This window comes from Aquila chrysaetos, chromosome 14 (genome assembly GCF_900496995.4).
Source record: "Aquila chrysaetos chrysaetos chromosome 14, bAquChr1.4, whole genome shotgun sequence".
Classification (NCBI taxonomy): Eukaryota; Metazoa; Chordata; class Aves; order Accipitriformes; family Accipitridae; genus Aquila; species Aquila chrysaetos.
In genome coordinates, this window is record NC_044017.1 from 7,254,177 (window position 1) to 7,278,394 (window position 24,218).

At 37.4% G+C, this 24,218-nt stretch overlaps 1 protein-coding gene across 1 annotated transcript in view; it reads right to left on the reverse strand.

The window, feature by feature from the left end:
- The window catches only part of GPC6 (glypican 6), a 777,565-nt gene that overhangs the window by 356,783 nt on the left and 396,564 nt on the right, over positions 1-24,218 (reverse strand).

Consider the following 24,218-nt stretch of genomic DNA (forward strand, 5'->3'; position numbering starts at 1 on the left):
ATGGTGCAAGCACGTTTTTATACAGCTTTCATTTATTAGCCAGAGGGTCTCAGGAAGCCCGTTCAGTTCTGCTTATGAGGTAGTTGGAAAGGATAAGGTCTAAGGCACACTGAGCTACTGAAAACAGGGAAAGAAGATTGCTATTTCAAACCATTACATGCTCTATATAGGCTTAAATGGTGGGTTTCCAGTCAATGCATAACACTGAAGCTAGTTTTCATTTTTAAACGTTATTTGTAAATTTAGGATGCAAGATAGACAATAACAATCTCTGCAAATGAAGTCTGAATTGTTTTAAAATGTTTTGTCTGTGATAAAACAACTCAGTTACAAAGTGAAAGGACATAATGCATTGCTAGAGTCTCTTACTGAATGGTAGGTACTGCTCATTAAAAATAGGGTCTTGTTAGCTCTCATGCTACCTTGTCAACTGAAAGCTGACTTTCTCACTCTATTTTAACATCGGTAATCTAGTGTCATGATGCAATTCAACCTGGGAGCTAGCCTAATTCCAAAGTGATGACTAGTTGTCACCCTAAGTCAGTGGATCAGGATTGGGGATAATATTGCAGCATGACATGATGCAATAACTGCCTTCAACAAAATATAATCACAACAATCTAGAGCCAGTTATTAGATAAACCAAGTTGTATTATGTTGGAGGTATGTTCTGTGATCATTCCCAGCCCGATAAATTCCCTTGTGTTTTCTTTTCCACCTGTAATTTAAGCAAAACCAACATCTGATGCAACAAGATGTGAAGCTAGAAACAGTTTGTTGTCCGATTCCCCAAACCAAAAAGATATGCATGAGCTTTAAGACCAAAAAGACCAAAAGGAAATTTCATTTAATTACCATATATTCTGCTCAGCTTTGCTTTTTAGCAGAACTTGAGATCTGAATGCTGTACTATGGTGCATCTGATACACTGGACCTGCAATCTCACGACTACTCGAGAAAAAACAGCACAGCTACACAGAGCTCTTCAGAGGTTCTAGACAGGGATATACGTCTGATTTCAGATCAGCCTTTATGGAAAACATTGCTCAAGGTGGCATACTGATTTCATCCATCACTGACTAGCACCAACCAAACCATACAGGCAGTTCCCCATTATAGCCTAGCTTCAAAGAGCTCTGAGGATTTAGACATACAAATTCTAGTGACCTACCACTTACTGTGAAGATGTGCATGCCTCTACACCCTATGTGGACTTTAGGTACCTAATTTCATTTCACATCTTCAAACTTCCCAGTCCTGTTAATGCTGATGGTAAGAAGGATATTAGAATTCACGTAAGCTGACTATCTTATTGGACGGAAAGGTTCTTTGAGGGTTCTTTAGGTACAGATACATTCATGACATACATCAATGGCAGCCTTTTTTTTTTTTTTTTTTTTTCCCCACTGCCCTATTCCTGTCTGTCTGTCTTTGTTCATGAAGTCATTCATGAAAAAAAAATATTTTGGTGAACTCTTCATCTTTTTGCAGGATTCTTGCAAAGGCTTTGTTTTTCTTTTTTTTTTTTTTTCCTTTATAGATATTCCACAATGGTACCAATTATTGAAAGTGGTGATTTATCTTAAGGAAATTCAAGTGAAATCAACCTCTATGGTTTCTACGCTTTTTCATTTTCCAGGTGTTTTTTTTTAGGTTTCCAGAGACTTTCTTCCAACAATAACTAACCTTACAGAACAAAAAGAACTCAATTTAACTTCCTGATTGAGAAAAAATTGCTGTAAGGAGAATACTTACAGCAAATGATTTTTTTTCCTATTTTTGACATTACTTTTGTATTTATATTCAACAGTGAACAAGTTGTATGCATAAGGCTACCAGTGCATTGGTATTACTTCTTAGTGAGCCTGAATAACTAATTTTAAAATTCCCTTATAGCTTTGACCTTTCAAAACACTCAACAGTCACAACTGGGAAACAAATTTCAGCTCCCATTAGGAACAACAAAAGCTGCAGTGTGTTGTTGAAAACTGCTCTCCGTTTTTAATTCATTTTGAATACATACACATTGCATTTAAAGCTAAGAAATACAAGTCAGATAATTAAATGCGTCCTATAATTACAAATTTCAGAACAGGTGATTCACATCCTCTACTTATGTCTTGGGTAATATCACCTGTGGGTGAAATGATTTAGCTGTTAATGGATATCAATACCTTTCTAGAATGTCCTATACCTGTAAATATCATGACATTATGAAATCTTTTGTATGCTACTAAATTTTTCAGAAGCCAGTGCAGTCTCAAAGGTTGTGAGTAAAGATGAGGGTCTCTCCCCTCTTTAATCCTTCCATTTCTCAGACTACTGCAGGACTTGATAACAGAAGACAATTCACTGTGATCTTCTTCCCTGCCTCCTGTCCAGAGTCCGTGACTTCTTCCCCCTTATGGGCCAGGCTGTTGCAAGGAAGGAAGGAAGGAGACCCAGGGGAAGGGGAGACCACTGAGGCTCCATCCTTAACCCTCCGCATTGCGGAGCGTGGAGACAACGCAAACAGCACCATCCTGCGCTAAAATGAGGGATACGAGGATGGGGAAGAGACACAAACACATCTATCGTGGGCTGGGTTGGACAGGTTAGATCAGGTGCAGGCAAATGGAAAAAAAGCTAGGCTGATCTTTATACATCCAATGCCATTATCACAGTGGGAACCTAACCTGACAAAGAATTTAAGGCATTTTTTAATGCCAATGTACAAAGAACTTCTTGTACAAATGAACAATAACATAGAGTTAAAGGATCTGTCATCTACTCAGAGCTGATTACATGCACTGGTAAAGGCCTATAAGACTTTATTCTGTGATGCTGAAATCAATGAGAACATTATCAACAACTTCAGGGGATGCAGGTGCAACCTTTAAACGCTAAACTTATTGTTTCTTCACTGCAAAAGGTCATTTACTAGCACTTGAGTATGTCTAAAGGGGAGACTCGATCCTACCATTGATTCTATGCAAACAATCCTGCAACTAGGTGAAACATCACTTTCACATGAGAACAATTAAATTAGATATTAACACATAGTTTTTGAAATCTTTACTGATCTCTAGAATCTCAGTTCATATCCTGTTGCATCTGGTACTTTATACTGATGATGTATCCTTTATTATAAATATGAAACCTAAAATTCCCAAGATCCCCTCAAAGAATTCATTGAACTTATAGCAATAACCACGAAAGAAAATGCTAAGAATAAAAACAAAGCAATGAGATAGCTTTACACATAATTTATATAAACACCAGTAACTGTCCCTGAAGGTTCTATTTTCATTATCAAGTGGAAAACGCCTAAGTGAAGTACTCATAAAATGTAAGCAAAATGTTACATGGCATCAGAAGGCAACATTCTAGAATATTTATGAATGGGCATTTAAACGCCTACAGCAGTAGTACTGTCATGAATATCCATGACCAAAGAGAGACATGTAGCATTTCATGGATATCTGTGGATTTCAGAATGATGAATTTTACATCATATGTTCATAAAAATGCATAATGCCTCATGAAACATTCATGAGTCACCACAGTTTCTTCTGAAAAACATTTAAAGCTTTCATGAAAATGATATTAACAATACATAAACTATGGGACTCAGTGCAACAATTGTTTTAAAATATAGAGACTGTTCTGTTTTTCCCTATGCACCACTAGAGGCTATTAAATATCCAGTTCAATAGTTAAGGAGATTTACCATCTAACATTTTGTACGAAAATTCTTTGACATGCCTATAATCTATAACAATCTTTTAGACGTATTAAAAGTTTGTTGACTTTTAAACACAGGGAAGCGTAAGGTGGACCAGAAGACATAGGGGAAAATTAACAACAAATTGCCTGGCTACAAACCAGATAAAACTGATTTAAGCCAGAATAAATTATATATTCTGTCCAAAGAAGAGAGAAAAAAAAAAAAAAATTAGGCAGTTTTTTGACAAACAGGTTCCAAACCAGAGGCAGTATTTGCTGTCACTAGCCTCAGTCCTGTGGTGTTCAGAGGTCAGGTGGTGTGCTGGGGAAGAAGGTGGCACTGAAGTCCCTGCACGCCTTCGTGCCGTTCTGAGTAGACGGCTTGAATTGAGTAAGGGCAGGAGTCATTTATCTGGAAGGAGACTCTGGCTGGCTGGAGGAAAACACTGAAATCCTCACTGACTTTTATTTACAATGCGGTGATTAACCACAACCTGACAGCAGCAACACTTTGGAACTGGGCTTCTGTCCTGGTTTCAGCTGGGATAGAGTTAATTGTCTTCCTAGTAGCTGGTAGGGTGCTATGTTTTGAGTTCAGTATGAGAAGAATGTTGATAACACACTGATGTTTTCAGTTGTTGCTAAGTAGTGTTTAGTCTAAAGTCAAGGATTTTTCAGCTTCTGATGCCCAGCCAGCGAGAAAGCTGGAGGGGCACAAGAAGTTGGCACAGGACACAGCCAGGGCACCTGACCCAAACTGGCCAAAGGGGTATTCCATACTATGGAACCTCATGCCCAGTATATAAACTGGGTGGAGTGGGGGCAGGGGGGGTCGCCGCTCAGGGACTAACTGGGCATTGGTTGGCGGGTGGCGAGCAATTGCACTGTGCATCATTTGTATATCCCAAGCCTTTTATTATTATTGCTGTCATTTTATTAGTGTTATCATTATCTGTTTCCTCTTTTCTGTTCTATTAAACTGTTCTTATCTCAACCCACAAGTTTTACTTCTTCTCCTGATTTTCTCCCCCATCCCACTGGGTGGGGGGGAGTGAGTGAGCGGCTGCGTGGTGCTTAGTTGCTGACTGGGGTTAAACCACGACAGCGTCGGAGGCAGAAATCTCAACCTGGATTGAGGCACATATGGGATTGAGGAGGGCTTCTTTGCCTCATTTAGAATAGTGTCTTTTTTTGTTTCTTCCTCCCATTTTAAACAAAATAGACTACTGTGAAGAGCTGTCATTGAGGAGTTTGAAAATCAGTTCTTGGGCCCTATTCAGCTTCAAGAAGGGGGTGTTTTCCAAAGCATCTACTGGATCACATCCATTTGGCAAAGCACCCCGCAGAAGCGCAGCTCCTGAATCCCAGTGTGGAAAGACAGGTATCAAACACATCAGACTGGGTGCATCATGGTACGTTTAAAATTAGAACTGCAGCTACTTTCACGTCACACTTGCAAGTGCAGAGAGCTAAGACATATTTGCGCAGTTGTATTTATTTAATGTAACTGCTGTAAATCCATTGCAGTTTTCCCTTCCATCTCATTTCACCTTTCTCTCTCTCTGAAAGAAGCTCATTTTAGTGTTTATAAAGAAATCAGTCTATTACATCAAAAAAACCTGCAAGATGTGAGACCCGAGACAGACACTACTGCAATAACTGTGAAGACTTCTATTTGAGCTAACCAGCAGAAGCCTGCTGTAAGAGCAGTTTGAAGTTTGACTTCCTGTTGAAATGATTATATTCATAAAATCAATTTTGTATACAAGTCTGCAGTTTAAGAGGTAATGAAGTCATGTTGATGGTTTTTCCAGACACCCCTGAATGCAGCTAATAACTCCTGTTATGGTTTAACACCACTAACAAAAAAGATAAAACTACCTCCAGGATAATTTACTTATTTCTGAGCTGATCCAATTTCCCTACATCCACACTCAAAGGAACCCCATGCACCATTAAGACCAAGCAGTATTAAATTGAGGCTGGTTTCCCAGTTGTTTCTTGACTATTTGGACACTGCGTGAAGTACTATTTGTTACTGTAATAATACAGAGGTATGATTGAATTTCTTGATTGTAAATTGAGCTACATGGTCAAACTTCACTGAAGCAGCAAACTTTCTTTTTCTTTTGTGACATCAGACTAAGTTAACTTAAATGTCAGGAAGTCAACTTAAATGTTCCCAGTTTGTTAGAAGGATGAAATTCTTTTTCTAAGGTAATAGTAGGAAAGTTAAGGAGCAACAATGGTGCCAGAGATCAGATCTGGGCAATCAGTGACTTAAAACAAGGCAATGCATAAAATCATAGATTAAGGATAAGGTTAAGGATTAAGGTTAAGGATAATACGGTTGGCTTCAAAGAAGCTACAAATGTAGGAAAAGATCTATTACTTTTGAAGAAAACAGTCTTTCAGATCCTGGATCTGCATTCACATGCTGATAGAAAGACCTAGGGTCCCCTATGGGGCTTTGTGAAGTCAATAAACTTTCCTACCTGAATGTTTCAAAGATCAGGGATTAAAAAACAAAGTTTGTATTTGAATAGCTTTAAAGTCAACACAAATCTTCATCTGCAGACATCAGTTCACTGGATCAAGATGCTGCATTATTGATTTTTATCTGACCTACCTTCTCAACAGAAACCTTTTTTTCTCCCAAGAGTGTGTCTACTGGGAAAGTTTTCCAGTCAGAAGGAAAGTTAGATATAAGAAACAGTACAACAAACTGAACGGTACAATGAACTGAAACACTATCTTTGCAAGACTGGTATATATTTAGAGTTACATTAGATTTCAAACAGTATAATCTACTTTTTCTTTGACTGAACTACACAAGAGTGGCCTTAAAACTCCTAGGACAATTTTATCCGGGGAACTGTTCCCATTTACTAGCTGCTGTATTGCATATGATGTTTCCATCTAAATGGATATGTCATGTACTGATACCAAAGTTTTGTGCTTCTATGCTGGCCTGCTGATTAGTTGCTGAATCTATTGAACATATTGACAAGAATATTTCAATGAACCCACAAGCTGTTGACTCTCTAAGCAAACAAACAATAGCTTTGACTCCTTCCTATGTTCCTACAACGAAATGGTGTGGCTCAATAGGAGCTAGGAGATCTAGAACCTATTTCTGGATTTTTGTACGGTTTTTTTGTTTATCTGTTTGTTGGGGGGGGGGTTTGCACAGAAGTCACTGGACTTCCAGGCCTTCTGCCTTTTACTGCTTCTTTCATCTCTGCAATCTTGAGACCCAATTGTCTGCCCTCCCTACTATACAATCTTCATCCCTCTCTCAGACAGATGTAATTCCTCACATTACATAGTTTTTATCTGACAACTTGATGGGGCGATGTAAGCATAGGCCATGCTTTCCTCATTGGTGCCCAGTGCTTCCTCCTGAGCCTAGTGGAGTGGAGATTCTGTGTCACTTTTGGTGGCCAACTCTTTCCATTCAGTGCCTAGAATTAGTGCTAGACACTATTTCCTTGTGTAATAGCCTGGTATTTCTCCAGCTTTTGGGGCCATAACATTAACACTGTGTCACGTTTGAGCTGAAACTCCCACTAACTGTTCTTCTCATAGAAATCTTGCTAGCTGGGAGTGACAGCCCTCTGAGATGGGGTTTGAGAAACAAGCTGAAAAAACTGATCAGTCCTACAGAGCAGCAGGTGGTGAAGGCTCCAGGGTGACCCATGCTGACTAGAGGGCTAATATTTGTTTTCCTGCACTATACTACTGCAGAAACATGAAAATATGGGAGGATAAACAAGCGCAAATGAGGCAGTACAGGTAAAACAGGAAAGCAGAAGGTAGAGAGGACAAAAACAGTCAGAGACAAAATAGAAAAACAGGGAAATGACAACTGAATAAAAGGGAGAAAGTAGTAAGAAGAAAGCTAAACTTCAGTTTTCCAGAGGTTCCTCAGATACAGTCTATTAACACCACTAAACCCATCTCCTGTGGACACATGGGCAGAACAAGGGTCCCAAAACCCATCTATCACGTCAAGCGCAGGAGGACCTGCAGTCCAGGGTACATGCTGCTTTGTTCTGACCGAGGAACCTCGGCACGAAGCCTTGCTCCAGCTCTGCCTTTATGTTCTCCATGGGGAGAGAAAGAAGGCTTTAGATCAGAAGTCTAGCTTCGGCTCTAAAATGAGGGCTCCCCTTCACACCCTGCAGGAGCCTGTCTCTTCATATTGACCCCACTGGATCAGTGCTAGTATTTTCATTTAATGCACATAGGAGTATATGTATTATTGCTTGATAAGGTGATTTTAGGGGTTCCGCTACTGCATTACCTGAAAGACTAAAGTTTTTAGCAGTCTGGTGAGATAGGGAAGAAAAATGAATACTTACTGTAAGAGATTATTGGAAACTTTTTATCCAATAACTTCTTTATTTTTGTTTTCCATATGTATATATACTTAGTCATTTGGGACAAACATTCAGACATAAGACACAATAAGGCACAGATATCTCAGTATAGCTAGAATAAATAGGGTTTTCTTTGAAAAGGACACAAGAGAGAAAACACCTTCTGGTTTTTAATTGAGACAACATACTTCCTTGAATGAGGACCTAAGTAATTGTGAGAAGACTTTCAAACTCACACTAAAACAGTAATAACTTCTGAAAAATGGAAACATGAAGTATGTTACATATTAGGTGACACTGATTACACTGCTCCTTTTCCATAATAGGAAGCTTCACAAGTACATTATAATTTTACGTAGCCAGATGGACTTAGACTTCAAGTGCTTCCCCATTTACAAACCATATAATTAGAAATGTCTTTCCAATAGGTGACTTTTATATTAGGGTTCAGCATTAAATTATATTGCTCATTCAACCCATTATCTAGAAAATATTCTCCACTTTCACTGAAGAAGCATTATTTTATTAGTCACACATTTCTCTCTTGTAAAGACCACAGGTTCACTCAGACTTGCCCATAATATGTGTATGTATAATACACTTCAATTGAAATTTTTATGTTTAATGTCACAATAATTGCAATAGGTGCCATACAGCCTACCTAGTATGTATTTAGTCATTAAGCACTTTGTGTTACACACCCATGTATAGCTTATAGTGTTTGTCCCTTAATACAATAAAAATTAAGTAGCTGAAAATGTAACTGTAGAGGGTGCTGAAAAATCTGTTGTGTTGATTACACAGAAACAGCAACTTTTGTCTCTGGAATCAAAAGTTGTACAGAAATATTTCTTAACACCCTAAATGCCCTGGATTTTGTTGGTTTTGTTACTACTTGTTTTTGCTTTAAAATCGGTCTCTTCTAAACATTTTAACTTATTCTGAGGAGCCATCAAAGTTTGTACATTCTGTCACAGGCTCTGATTTAATCTGATTTAGCTGAAAGTCATGATTTCTTATACTCTCAGCATCAGTATAATCTATCACAAATTGAAATTTATTTTGGCATTGCTTTATTTTGAGGTTTGGTTTTGGTTTGGTTTGGGGGTGGTGGTGGTGGTGTTTGTTTTTTTTTAATTTTGTGACTACACTGTGGGTACTACCTAAGAACTAACATGTTCCTACTTTGCATACAACCATTTTTATTGTTTTAACATACCTCTGCCTCTGGAAAATCTCAGACCTACCCTCTATTTCTTTTTCCTTTGCAATGTTATGAAGTTTGACAGCAAATAAGAAATTCAGTCTCATGTTATTTTGCTGCTGGCTGATACATTGGCATCAGGTCCAAAGGGCCTCTTGTTATCCTTCAAAGCCAAATGTGAGATCATAAATACATTGTCTGCTCTGGATGGATAGAAAAGCCAGAGGCACAAATCCAGACCCACCAGGAGGAACTAAAGGATTAGAAAAATATACACATTTTAATCCTTTGGATTACTGCTATATTCTTGAAGCAATGCATAGGGCTGGAGCTGACTTTGCCACAGAACAATGAAGAATTAAATCACATTTCTGTTTTTAAAACAAGAGGTAAGGTCACCAGTGTTATTAACTTAATCATATATATAATTCAGAGCATAATGTAAAATTTAGAAAGTTCAGGCAAACAAGGACATGGAAAAATAATGCCTGTTCGCTAAAGCTTTTTTCAAAATGTCAGGTAAGCTTTAAAAAGACATAACAGTTGAGAAATTATTTTTACCTGAGGTAAGAGAGGGAAAACTTCTGAATTAATAAAAACAGAGCATTATTTTTTAACATCACAGAATCTGCATTTTTTGCCTCTGTCTACGCATGTCAGATGGACATTAACCTGGTCATGACTCCCGGATGTTTTTCTTTTATTATTTTCTCATTTGCTCCTTCAGTCTTAGCATTTTCTTGACAGATATACTGAGGAAGTGATTAGCATTTCAGCCTAGTAGGCAGCAGCCATTTGGGTCTGCTAATCTGCGACACGAAATAAAAGAATGGGAATAAGGTAACATTGCTTTGCTTGGATTATTGTTAAAAGGTTTAAATCTTCACTGACATTCTGCTCCTTTGATTTCTGCTATCCTGACCGGGAATATATGTGGTCTATATTGCAAACCTGCTTCCCTGAGCGTCTGTTTACCCAATCTTTCTTTGAACTGCTGATGGTAATGAATCTCCTTCCTCCAGCCTCAACTGCTGCATTCAGTTATCATCAAGCACAGGCATCAACTAGAGCTCTAATCTTGCTCTGATGGATGGAATACTAACCTTTCACAAGATTAGAGACACAAGGTGCTCTAGAGATAATAAAATTCAAATAGGTTTATTTCAAAGGGCAACTCAATCTCGATTTTGTTCATGGGTCACTTGACAGATCATTTGTCAATGTAGTTTTTGTGTCCTTCTGCATCTGGCTTCTGTGCAGTGCTCCAACTATTTCAAATTAAGTGGGCCCCAACAGGCAGAGTTCGACAAGGGTCTAGCTTCAGTGGAAATAGCAAGGTACTCATTCAGCATGGAGCTGGCAACTTTGCTAAAAGTGCGTCTTAGGTGGGTGGTGCTTGGATGGTGGAGAAGTTTTTCTTAGCATTTTTCAGGAAGGCATAGAAATGACAATAACGATAAACATCTTGAACACTGAATTTTAAAATCCTGTTTGATCATGGAGCAAAAATCTTGCTAGCATCATGACAGCCAGCTGTGCAATATATGCAGTAGCTGTAAGTTAAGAGATTTGTAGCTCATGAGCGACCATTTTTAACGTGCTTGTCAAGCACAGCTATGCAAAAGCGTTTACAAATCAAATACTTAAGTCAGGTATCTACAAGCATGAAGATAAGGCTCTTACAGGTGCTGAAGGAAGATTCCTCTAGATGACAATTTCAGTGTTCACTGTTACACACATCAGTTAGGATCCTATGCAGATAAAATAGGTAAAATCTTCTGCAAACTCTAAGGTTGTAGCTTGCACTTATTCAAAAATACCAACTGACCTAGCTCTGTAGTTTAATAAAGCAAAATTAAATGATTATAACTAGTCTGCTTAGAGAACAAATATTATTGAAGCCAGTGAGTATAATGTCTGGCCTTCATTTAGGAGGAAGATAAAAATAATTAAAAGGCCCATATAAACCAGACAGCTAAAGCTGCAGGTGTATCAACTGCATGCAAACTACAGCACTTCCATGAGTTAGCCAGGAGGCTGGAGGCTGGCTTGTGTGTGCAGATGCTAGCAGCTGGACTCCTCTCCAGGAGAGAGAGGGAGAGAGGGGACGAAAAGCAAATGAAGCACTTCAGAAGCACACATAAAAGGAGACGGGAAAGCTCAGAGAAAGTCAGAGGGATGTTGCATGCTCAGATCCAGGACAGCACTGAAAAAAACATGCTCTAGAAATAATTAAAAAAAAAAAAAAATGCTCGAAAGTATTAAACCCTGTCTTTCTTCTACAGAACTTGCTTTTTGCATATTTATAGGGGTGAGAGTTTAGAATAACAAACACTTTGGAGGTAAGATTGCATTCTTCTAGCTTCCCAAAACAAGGATGACTACATCATATTTAAAATTCAGTGGTTGATGAGTTCGCATGATAAGTAAGTGGGACAGATTCAATGGAATATGCATCTAAAACGTGTACTGGACTAAGCCTGAAATCTGGAAACTGGAAAATAAAGTTAAAGATTTTTTTACTGTTTCTAAAGCCTTAGAATTACATTAAAAATGTATTCTCATTTTGAATGTTTTAGCTGTGACAGCTCACAAACTAGTCTATTCCTAGAACTGCAATCATGTCTCTGGAGTCCCTTTACATTGTTTAAATTTCATAATTGAGTGAGTTCTTAATATTTCAAAAACTCTTTCTGTTTTCATAAAGTTTTAATATACACAGTTCACTTGTCATTATTGTCCTTTAGAGTAAGAAGCTCTTGAAACTAATTTTATGGTACATGTTTTTAAAAATGCCAAGAAATAACTCACTACACGTGAATCTTACGATTGATTCAGGAACTTGTGCACTTACGTGTTTCCTCCTCTGGTTTCAGTACTAAGCACTGGACATTAATTTTCTGTAACTCTATGTGAAAGCAATCTTAGGCATACAAGGTGGAAGGATGCCCATACCTGAGGAGTTAAGTCTTTTTGTTAGAGGATGTGAATTTTTCAGATAATCATCTGTCTTTGCCACTTCACTGCCAACTCTATCAACCTATGTGTAATTTTCTGCCCGTGATAGATGCAAAACGGGCTACAAAATTGCCACAGGAACATTCAGCCTAGAGAATAGAGAATTATGGTCTGTGTTAACTAAATTGTTCGCACAAAAGGGGACTACATCAAATCAAGACCTTTCAGGAATACGACAGCTCCCAATCAGCTGCCGTGGAGAAGGGTATGACAACTAGCAACCAGGGCTGCAGGCAGATGCTGTAACTCTCCAAGAGCCCAGGGCTGGGATGGAGGAAGGGGAGATGGCGAAGCAGTCACTGCGATCAGCCTGCCAGACTAATCTCCGATTTACCTCAAACATTTAACTACACAAATTTTAGTGGTATGTTTCATCCCAATAGTATGTCTGCATAGACTTTTCTACAGGGTTTGAAATCTTCAGTCAGTATATACAGGTGAGATGAAAAAGCTGAAAACGCATGTTGCAAGACAGGGAAGTGTGACCGCGGAAATAATTTAAAATTATCTCCAGAATGGAGTGTGTATTAAAACTCAAAAGTTTTTAGCTTCTAGAAAAGTACTCCTTCAAATAAACCAGGCACCTCTTCTTCCAAATTATACAAGTAAACAAATAGCATTTTACTGCAAATCAAAATATGCTACGTAAATATACCAATACTAACCTGGCAGGCTTTCAGGAAATATGCTTGCAAATAGAAGAATTACTGAAGAGATCATCCTCTGGTTTAAAGCCACCACTAGGTACCTGGAAGCATGAAATCTAGCACCAGACCTAGCTCCCAATATAACTGCTGAGTGCTCAATAATCTTTTTTATAAAGCCTGATCTGCAAGCATGTACAAAGAAAAGTCAAAGGACTTAATTTGCTTTAAATGCAGCTGCCCGAATTGCACACAGAAACAACCACAATAGTCAGACTAAGCTCTTTTCCAAAGAACAGCACTTGGCCTAAAACACGTAGCATTACGCTCTTCATCGTTAACTTTGAATTTTCTTGCTTTCGTGGGATTAAGTCAGACCCTTAACATTATGTTAATGTAGCTTTTTGTGGTTTAATTACAAGGTTTCCTCTAGAGTGTAACATAATAACAATTAATCAGCTAGTTCTTAACTTCCACAAAAGGAACTGTCATCTGTTATTATCTGCACTGCTAACCCACCACAATGTCAGCAGAACTAAAACCAAACAATTGTACCACAAAAGCTACATGCAAAGTGTCTGTAGCTTAAGCAAATGAAAGCAAAAATCTCAGACTCAGCCCCAAAATTCTCCTTTGTTCATTCCATTTTACATAAACAACACACAACTAAAATTATTTAAATGAATACCATACAGTAAGGATACCCTAGCAACACACAGGCTGACATGAGTTGTAGACAGAAAGTCATTTAAAAAGGCAGAATTTTAAGCTGATGCTATTTCAGGATTTACTGCCTTCTTCCCTGATATCTAGATGTTAATTGTCTGGTTTATTTTTAGGCCAGGCTTATTTGCAGAGCCACGCTGATTATATTTGGCAGAAAAAAATCATTAATGGATGCAGATAGTAATTGATGTGATAGACTAAAATAATGCATTTTAAATACATGAATGTGAAATTCAATAAATGCTTAATAAAAAATATGAAGATGGTATGTTGGAAATTAAAAGCAAAGGAAGAAACAAAAAGTCACTGAGGGCATTTACCATGTAAAAATATGAAAGACTCAACCCTATCAGCACTGAAACATTCCCAGGTTACAATTCTCTCCTTGTTGTGGGCTGGGTACAGAGATGGATAATACTTCCAAGTAGCCAGACTACAATGGGAAATGAGAAGTGAAGTTCTCCTGTTGTTATTACTTTTCTGCTTCCAGACAGCAGTTTTCTCTAGGGTGCTGTTTGACTCTCAAGAAGTTGCCACATAAAAAATGGCAGTTTGAGTCAACAGATTTGTTCAATGGCAAAACATGTTCTTAGCACTCTTTAGTCCTGTTAGCCCTGAAGCAATAACATGACAGAGAGGGGCAGAGAGGGTCCTGGTAACTTCTGTTAGGCATCAACACTCTATCTCTAAAAAAAGAAGATGGTTGATCGTAAGGCACAGCTAGAGAACTTGAAAATAATTGGGGATTTCCAGAAACTGCTTCCCAACCTTTGGTATAGCTACTCCTATCAATGGCTGTTACCGTACGTGTGTAAGCAGTTTTACAAAGTGTTTAATTCTTTTAGAGCAGTTATGGTATTTATCATTCACTATGTTGCATTTTCTTAATGATGTATATTAAGAATTAGGTGGGTTTTTTTAAAAAATGTTTGGAAATTTAGCAGGTACCTGTAACGGATGGACCATAACACCTGTTGTAATACATTTTTCTATTTGTAGCTATAGCAAGCTTCAAAATCACAATCTAGTTAACCTTTCCTTAACATTAACTCTGGTATTACGGATATAAACTCCAGCTACAGCCTTTCTGTGATTGTAGACTGTTTATACCAGCTTTTCAAAGGTATCCCATCCACTCTCTGCTGCACAAGTCACAAGGAAGATAAATCTCACATTCCAACAACAGCTATCACTTCATTCATTAGTAACAAACACCTGTAGCAGTGGGATCCGCATACACTTTAATTGTTTTTTTGCACCTCGAAATTGCTTGTCATCATAAAGAAATGACAGCAGTTCAATAAGAGGAGAGTAATGCGGCAAGAAGACTGGAGCCCATTTTCAATGTTTAATTGCCATAAAAAAAAAGCTAACAAGTGATTAAAAAGATAAATCAAAAGTTTGCAGAAAGACTAAAGCACCCAGTCAGTTTTATGGTTTCATTTGAGCTACAAAGACGTTATTATACATCCATTTACAAAACAATGAGCTCTTACTGTTTATGAAAGTTTAATCTCTTGGTTTATTGCTTTAATATATCTAACATTGGTAAGGTTTACTTTAAAATGAAATCTCTGACTATATGATGTGGATGTTATTTTTTACATTCAGACTGCAAACGGAATGAATAACATCATAATTGTACTCATCTATGAAACAATTAAAGTAGGGGTAATTGCTTCTCTCGTATCTGCATATAAAGTAAAAGAATTAATATTTTATCATTTGGCAATGCTTCTTGTTAGCACAATATTCTGACAACAATTTTTTGTTTGGCCACAGGCATTTGAGCAAATGCTGGAAAAAGTTATGCTGAACCAAAATGCACATTACCAGTAAACTTGTGCTTAAGGAACATATAACATTAGGCTCGCACGTCTGATAAAACTTTGGCTGCTCAGATATCATCAACAACAACAAAAAACAGAGACTTCTTAAATTACTAAATCCATAATTTAAGGAAATAAACAAACAAATGAAAAAACGTGGATTTGATGACAAATTGCTGCCCCTCAAATGATACGTCTGTCCTAGATTGAACTACAAAACGACAACAATTCATTATGATAACAAGTAATGGTAGGAGTTGTTAGAGAGGATTTTAAACACAGGTTTTAAAAGCTTGGAAAATAAAATGTGTGAGTGCTTTTCCTATTGTAAACTGCCATATCATTCTCTGAAAAAAAAACTAAAAGCACCCAGAAAACTATTTCCTTTTCTTTCCTACCTTGTCCAAGAAGGCATTGACCTTGGCAGTTGAATTGATTTTTATTTTCTTTTTTATCCACTATTTCAGGAAACCGCTAATGACAGGCTTTTAAATTCCTAACATGAGCCTTAATGATGCAATGTGGGAGACTGTCTCTCATGCACCTTGAGGATTAGCTTGGGGAGGACAAGGAGGCTCTGAAGGACCAGAGAAATCAAAACAGAAGTGGCTGGTCCTCTGAATGCCAGAAACGTTTCCTACTCTTCAACGTTATCACGTCTTTTACTCACTTGCTGTCTCATTCTGCTTCTCATCTGCACATCAAGTTCTGTGGCCCGAGTTTGGTTATCTTTAACACACATGCTACAAGGTCAGCAATACAATCTAAAACCTCAGTGGTCTCTTCGCTCTGCCATGTGGACACAAAGCAACCATTACAAACCTCTGCCAAGATTTATTCTCCATATACCTACCAAGACCAAGTGTCAGCTCCCCATACTTCTTCAGCAGAAGTAACAGAATTATTGTATGGTTTTTTTCAGATTGAGGGCTACAACCATCGTAGTAACTCACGTATGCATGTAGTATAACAATGCAAGCACGGTTGATCAGATATGAGTTGGGGATGAAGCTGTTGATATTGAAGGCTGGCCCTCTTGTTATCTAATTAGACAGTGCATTGAAGACATAGGTCAACAAAAGCGTGGGGAGAATGAATTTCACCCAAAAGGCGAACTTATTGTGCCTATGGTTAAAGAAGAATGTCATGTATCAAAAGAGATTTAAAAAAGCACCAAAACCCAACACATGGATACATTCATCCACAACTTCAAGTTTTCTTAGCAGTTTTACTGGTTTTTCACATTTGAACCAGTAAACCAGGTTATAAGGATAACCTTTCAAAAAGTTGAATTGTATAGGCAACTTGTGGCTGGCCACAGAACTAATACAATTCTCTTCCCTGTTCTATTTATTATAGCCTTGCTCCAGCAAGCTCTAAAACCAGTGTCTGTTTGTGAGCGTCTGAATGCTGAGAAGAAACACATATTTTAGTAGACAATTCTTGTCAAATGTGCTTATCTGCTTGTATTGTTAGTATGATCACTTTCAAATGTGATATAAAAATCCTATTTTCTTAATTTTGAGTAGAGCACAAAGCTTTCTTTTCCATTAAAGTTTGCTAAATATGTTCAGAACGCAAGATGTGCACAGACAGAATGAAAAAGAAAAGCATAAAGAAAAAAAATGCAAATGTTAATACCAAATTGTAGCAAGAAGATCATTCACACAGTCCTTGAGGAGCTGGAGGTCTGGAAACTTGAAAGAAAGGTTACACCCATCACTGTCCAAAATAGTGAAGATCACCATGAAGTAAGAAGAACCCCACTTAGTTTTTTTAAACAAGCACAGGGCTGACCCTTTCCGTACAAAAAACCCCAATCCAATAAACAAACCTCACACCCCAAACAAACAAATGAAAACCAGGAGCTGACGAAGAGGTCCAAGTCAACCTGAACTGTGCAGAGCAAGTCACAGAAAACAAAGCAGTTCATCCTTCCTCATTTCCCTCTCAGCATGACTTCTGACATATCACTTACACCATTAAAGAATCCAGTGGTATACGATTATGTGGCTCTAAAACTTTGGAGAAAACCGGTAATAAGCTACTGACCACCCTAACATTATTATATACCTTCCATGTTATGCTGTCTCTCATATGTGGATGTTTATGCATGTGCTAGAGATGCAACTTTTAAAGTCAATATTGTACATTTTTATACACACTAATGTACTTAGCCACAGCAATCTTTAGTAAGTGTGCATAAAATACAGAACTGTACATCAATCAGAACACTTCTAGATCTTTCTCATAAAACCTCAGAAAGTAATAAATCTATGACTGTTAAAAATAGACATGATTACCGATTCATTGCCATCTTTTAAGACTACCATTACTTAGATCCACACTTGTAAACTTTAAGTGCAAATCTATTCATGCCCCAATAAAAATAATGGTAAAAATCTTGACTTAAACTCACCGCCTTGGAATAACATGCATTGTAGACCTCTTCTAACTGTACAGACTAAAAAATTAAAAAATTAATTCCTTTCCATAAAAGTGCCTAGTTGGCAAGAAAATGTTTATTTCTACAAATACATAGGCTCGATTTCTGACTGATCCATTATTTCTAGATAGCCATTTTTCTTCATTCATCATCATCAATAGTACTTTAAATATTTATGGTCAGTGACTGAATGTTAAATTTTTATTGAGTTCTTTTCCTTTTTTGTTCTAAATGTTTATTTCCCTAATACAGCACTTCTAAATTGTCTCTGGAGAAATACCTAATGAGTGTGATAGAGAATAGCATTTCCCTAAGCTGCTATCTATAATAGCTACGAAGCATCCAGGTTACAATGACCAGCTTGTAAACAAGAAGAAAACCCTAAGATAAGAGTAGTAGGGGTAAAAACTAGCAAAAACCTATTTTTTTTTTTTTTTACTGGTAAAACTAGTAAAAACCCCACAAACTTTCCTTTGGTTTTTTCTTTCATGGTAGAATTTACCCATGGTCAGACATGTTCAGCTAGTGTAAACTATGCTGCGTGGGAGAGAAGTTTTCATGGGTGTGCCTGTGTGCACCCTTCACTGACAAGGTATAAAGTAGGGTGATGACTGCGCTAATTCTGTACAGCTCATTAAAGACATGGTTGCTCTCTGACTGGTCTGCAAATTCTCTTTCCGCTATTTTGTCACAATTCATGATGCAGAAGCACAGGTAATACAGTATTCACTTTCACAAGTCTATGCTTATACTGCAAGGTGAAGAACAAGTTTGGGAACACACTTAGATATGCAGCAGCCTCCAACCGGTTTGATTTGTGACTTAGTTATTTAAAAGTTGGATTCATGTCACCTAACTTTGGATGCCGTCAGTACTGTATCCAGTACTGTATCCAAACTGTATCCAGATTGGTCACAGTAGGGTCCCTTTTTAGTTAGGGAATACAATTAGCACTTCTTAGAATACGGTTGGTTTGACCTAATGTGGAGTGCACATTAAGGGCATATAAATTGCACCTGAAGTGCTTATTTCTCTTCACTGACTATAAAAATACCAGGAGTGACTAATACAGATGAAGATGTCTACAATGTACACAGTCACGTGAATCACACTCAGAGCGTTTGCTCTCCCTATTTGAAAAGCTGAGCTTGTGATTATCTGCCAGTTAGATTGTTCAGCCCTTTTATCACTTGATCTATCCAGATTGCTCAGATAAAATGGGCTTATGTTAAGGGGCCAAACATTCCCAAATTTTCCCCTCCAAAAGGGTTGTGGAGCTTCATGCCATTTATACAAATTAGAACAGAAAATAAATATTAGGCTACTAAAACAGTATTTCTCTCCATATGTTGTAATTTCTTACTCTCTATGTCGGTCACATAGTATTTATATGATACTTAGTCTGCATATTGTACTGAAATTCTTCTACCTCCTAAATAAGCATAATATTATCATGCATGATGCTAGCCCAAAGAAAAGCAACTAATACTTTGCATGTATTTACTGTTCTTCATCCAGAGGTCTTAAAGCACTTTATAAGCTGTTTTCAACTGTGGGAGCTTCTGAGGCCTTTCTATAGAGGAAAAAACCCAAAACAACCCAAACCAAGATGGTAGGTCTGGCAGTTCTGTATGTTGTTTTTATGCCATTACCACTGGAGTTTGATTCTGGCAATCACATTTCTGGTAAATATTTCTAAAGATGACATTCACATTACTGGTAAACATGTCTGAAGATTTCAGGACACATTGCAAACCCTGGGAGATGAGAAAAGCAAGTAGGGATGTGCTAATTGGTTTGATTGACCAGCTAGTCATCTTCTATGACATGAGCCATTCCCTCCAGGGAACAGAAACATTACTTCTAAATTCAGGGTAACTATTAGATTTGGGATTTTCCATGGAACAGACCTTGTCAACCTGTAGCTGGAAAAGCATGGTGGGTGATAGCAATTTGAGAAACAAACCATCAAGCAAGTGTTGTGCTGGGCCTGGCTTAAAATAAAGTGGAACTTAGTGTATTGGAGTTACATTTGTGTGAACCACTCTTGTAATTGCCGATTTGATGGCTGATGAAGAGCGAAGAGTCCCAGTGAGCAGCAAGAAGCTGGTGAATCATAGCTGCCTCGTGATGGTCGTTTGATTATAACCACAGCTTATGAATGTCATAATTCCATTTAGGGGTTATTTGCTAGTTCGGGAATCTGGTTTTCTATTACAATAAGGACAGCCAGAAAGGACCATTGGAAGGAACGTGCAATGAATGGATTTCATTTATTTATGGTTGTCTTCTCCGCACTTCAAAAAGAAATATAATAGCAAATTAAACATATCAGCAAGGGATTCATTGGTCATTTTAATGCGACCATTAGGATAATCAAAGGAACAGAGAACCCGTCATACCACAGGACACTGAAAGAGCTTGTCATGCTTAACCTAACATTATGAGGGTTGGGTCAGGGCCAGATATGATTACTCTCTAGTACATACAAGTGTTAAACACCAGGGAGAAAAAAAAAAAAAAAAAAGAGAGCTTTTTAAGGTGATGGATGAAATAGGCATAAGAACAAAAGGACATGAATACAGCTTGTCTAGGAATTAGATGATTTCTATTAGACAGGAGACTTTCTGCAACAAGTTTCCAATAAAAGTAACTGGGCAATAAAGCTGAGGAAGGCTTTTAAGAAGAGAAGTTCATGCTGTAGATGTAGAAGACCTATGCTCTTTTGATTTGCATGGAAAATTGATGAATATTATCTATACAAAATAATCCATTACAAATGACTAAAAAACCCCAAACCTATCCTCACTCATTAACATAGTGATGATTTGAAAATACTGACAATACTAAAAGCTTATGCACACAAAAGAAAGACTATTTTGCAGTCTAGTTACCTTTCCTTCAGTTAGAAGATGGTAATCCCTTAAGCAGACAGAAACAGATAGCAGAATTTTTTTTTACTCATTAAATTGTAATGGATAACACTAAAATATTTTTTTTATTTTTGTAAATATTTATAATAATTTAAAAAATGAATGATTTATCTATGACAACAAGAAATAGAGATATGGAATAAAATGGAGCCGGTTTTCTAGCTTGTCACTCATGATGTTAACAGATTTTATTTACACTGAATTGTCCTTATTTTACAAAATTTATTTCACATACTTGGTTTACAGATAAAATAATTTACAAAAAAAACCCCCACATTTTTGTAGGTTTAAGTGAGGCAAAACATATATTAGAAAATTTACCATTTCATAAAATAGTCTGTATTAGTACCAGTTTTTCAATAAGGCAGCCTCACCATCTTTTTCTAATCACTGTTGCAGGTGAATCCCCTCTTTTTCTGCCCTACAGTATTTACTTAAGCCACCTTCTAACATAACACTGAGCATATTGATAGCATGCTCAAGTGATCTTATCCATATCTGGTAGGCGACCTAGGGATCCACTTTTCCATCTGTCCAAAACCATCATTACTTGTAAGAGTTAATACTTGTGATAAGTTAGCAGATTACACAAGGAGGAAGTTTGTGTCTGTCGCGGGACATTCTTCTTTACGTCTCAGGGGTGAATCTACATTAGATGTTTGGATCAGGCATGCACTTTTGGTGTGCTTAACCATGCTTCCTTTCACATGGCTGGATGGTCTTGGACTGTGCAACTAGATTCCTTTGAAATGAAACCAAACCAGAAGATGTTCTCTGCGAGCACAGCTAATGTCCTCCAACTGGTAATGGGACCTCCGCCAAGAAAACAGCCTTTTACATTTTTGAGGTATGCAACTAAATTTGTATATTTCAAGTACATTTTTGCTGGAAGATGTTAAGTTACCACAGCATGCAAGAAAGAAAGATAGAAAGACAACGTAGTAGGAAAAATCATCATTTAGCTTCAGAAAGTGTGAAAAACATGTGTAATTAGGGTTTTACAACAATGTGACACCCTATGAGAAATCAACAGCAATTGTGATGCAACATCTGGTTCTTCCAAAGACATACATCCCAAAACAAAAGCTACTAAGAACCAAAATGTAGACAGAATAGCAATGAACAAGAAGGAAGAGAGACATGGATTAGTTTCCAAATTCTACATTTTTTCAGAGGTTTGGTTTTTTTTTTTTCTTCTATAGCACAAAGTCAAAGCTTAGCACCAGGAATGTCTAACACTATACACATTTTCTGTCCTTTTTAATAAATTTTTTAGTTTTGTGATGCATGTTACAGATCCCTATTTATCATTACTAAGTGTCTCTGACATACTATCATGAGAAGCCAAATAGCCCGGATCTCTGACTGTGTGGTTAAAACCAGAAGCACTTAGGCAGCCCATGTAAGCAATGGTGGTTTAAAATTTAAGGAAATGGTGATGACTACTGATCTTGTCTAAGAAATAAGCTGTAACTATGGAAAGGCCTTTTATGCTGGAATTCCGTACGCTATTTCAATTACCTTCGGGACACTGTCTTTGGAAGAGATAGTAACTTGCTACATTACAAGAGTGAGTGAAATCACAGTAACTGGATAGGACAAGGATGTTTCTGTACACTTCCAGAGCATGTATGGACCATGAAAAGGTCAAACTAATTCCTTCAATGGATGTAGGTATGGGAATCCCGTTATATGCAACATTTCATATCACTACCAATGACTATTGGTACTATGGCATGTAAAGTAGGGAGTAAGTACCTCTGTCTAATTTCAAGCAACATCAGAGAAAAAACAATGCTAGACGTTCATGTGGTAGCCTCAAATGTAGGTGCTCAAGGCTGAAATCCTAGGTCTTACTCTGATTTTCTTTGCAGTGACAATTTAAAGATATGAGCACAAAACCTCCTGCAAACAGAATCAAGTGACATCTACCTGCATTCTGGTTCAGCAGATGCCATAGAAGCGAAATACATTAACTTTTCCTAAAGATCGCACTGAGGAGGCTATTTGTAGGTCCAGCAGAGTGAGGTGTCTATAAAAAAAGCTATACATAATCTTATGCTTTAGTTTCTCAACAGAAAAATGGGGCTAATCAGTCTGCATGCCTCAGAGAGGATTTGAAAGCTGTAACAACATACCCAACCAATCTATGAAGTACTTACATATTATAGTGACAGAAGTCATAAAGTATACTTCAGCAAGCTAAATGTTAAGCACTATACAAACATTTAATTTAGCCAAGCTTTAATATTTTTAATATAGCTTGAAGAAGGAACAGCAAAAAAATTTAGACCTTGGAGTAAAATACAGCACAAGATTTATATTGCTTATGTGTTTCTTCTGATGCAAAATCTAACAGAATTGGATTAAACATTATCACTTGCTGTTTAATCTTCGCTTTACAAGGTGTTGGTTGCTTCACCTGATTTTAAAGGATTTAAAACTCAAACCTCTTGCCCTTCATAGAGATTCTAAACTTCATAGCTTTGAAGGAGGGAGAGGAAATAAGATCTGCTGCATAGTCATTGAGATTAGCAGTCTCAGTAAGTATTCATTCCTGTCATGTTTAGAAAGACCTATATGGCTACACGCTGGGGAACATCACATGTTATTTGTGCAATCGAAAACTGAGAACTGAACAGGTAATTAAGAACTTAAGCTGTCCTGCTTGGAATGAGATGTGTACAACAATAATAACAGACAGATCTCAAGGTTCAGGTTAGATAAATGAGGGACAACAAAATAGAATACTTAACCCAATATTTTCTGAAATGTTACTTGAAATTACTGTGGGGAAGCAACAACCCTGTCTTGGCAAGAATCTTATTTTTTCATTTTACTCCTACTCAGAAATCAGAACCTGAAAGCAGTTATTTAGGACTTTTGTTCTTAATAAAGGGGTTTAACTGGTACTCAGAGGTGGGGGGAATTGTTTGCATTAGCAAAAGAAAGACATAATGACTAGTGCTTCTTTCAAGAGTCCTGTTTATGGATCAAAAATGCAGGACCTTCTGCAAGCACCACAGGGCTCAAAAAGCACAGAAAATCACCTTGCCTCCAGAGCTAGGTGTCTTCATCCAGTCATGATCTCCACCTGAAAACCTCTTTCTCAGCTTTTTCTTTGGAATGCGTTAAACATGCTTCTCTGCAACTCTTAGTACCATCTTTCCTGAGTGAATCCATTTTAAAATAGGTCATTTTTCCAAGTTAATATCACTGTCCTTTAAGGATTTTCCAATCCCTCTGAAAAGCACCGTGTTGCAAGCAGCTCATGATTGGTATAAAATGGCCATTCCTATTTCCACTTCAAAGTTTGAATTGGTAACTAATC